Here is a 410-nt window from a genome sequence, read left to right as displayed (position 1 = left end):
ATAAAAATCATTTTCTCACACGCACATTCTCTCTCACTTTTTTTAGGGGGGGGGAGTATGAGGAGGGGTTCTTCATCTTTTTTTTTTATAAGCGTATATTTGGACAATTTAACTTCTCTTATTCTCTGTTTTTTCTCTTTTTACCATACGACTATTTGCACAAGTTTGATTTTTTTTAACCTTTTTTTTTTAAATCTTGTATATACACAAACGTTTGTTCCGAGAATTATGCAGGAATGTGTAACAATCACATCAGTTCCTAAATTCAATTAATCACACCGTATAAATTTAGCATATATTATTTTGTTAAAATTCGTGAGTGTTCTCAAGCATTTGAAATGGAGAAAAGATAAACATCAAATCTACTTAAGTACATGATCATAGCCAAATCAAAGCAGGTCCACAGACAG

The sequence above is a fragment of the Penaeus monodon genome, chromosome 24 (assembly GCF_015228065.2).
Source record: "Penaeus monodon isolate SGIC_2016 chromosome 24, NSTDA_Pmon_1, whole genome shotgun sequence".
Classification (NCBI taxonomy): Eukaryota; Metazoa; Arthropoda; class Malacostraca; order Decapoda; family Penaeidae; genus Penaeus; species Penaeus monodon.
The sequence above is the reverse complement of the archived record's forward strand: the minus strand, read 5'-3'. Positions refer to the sequence as shown.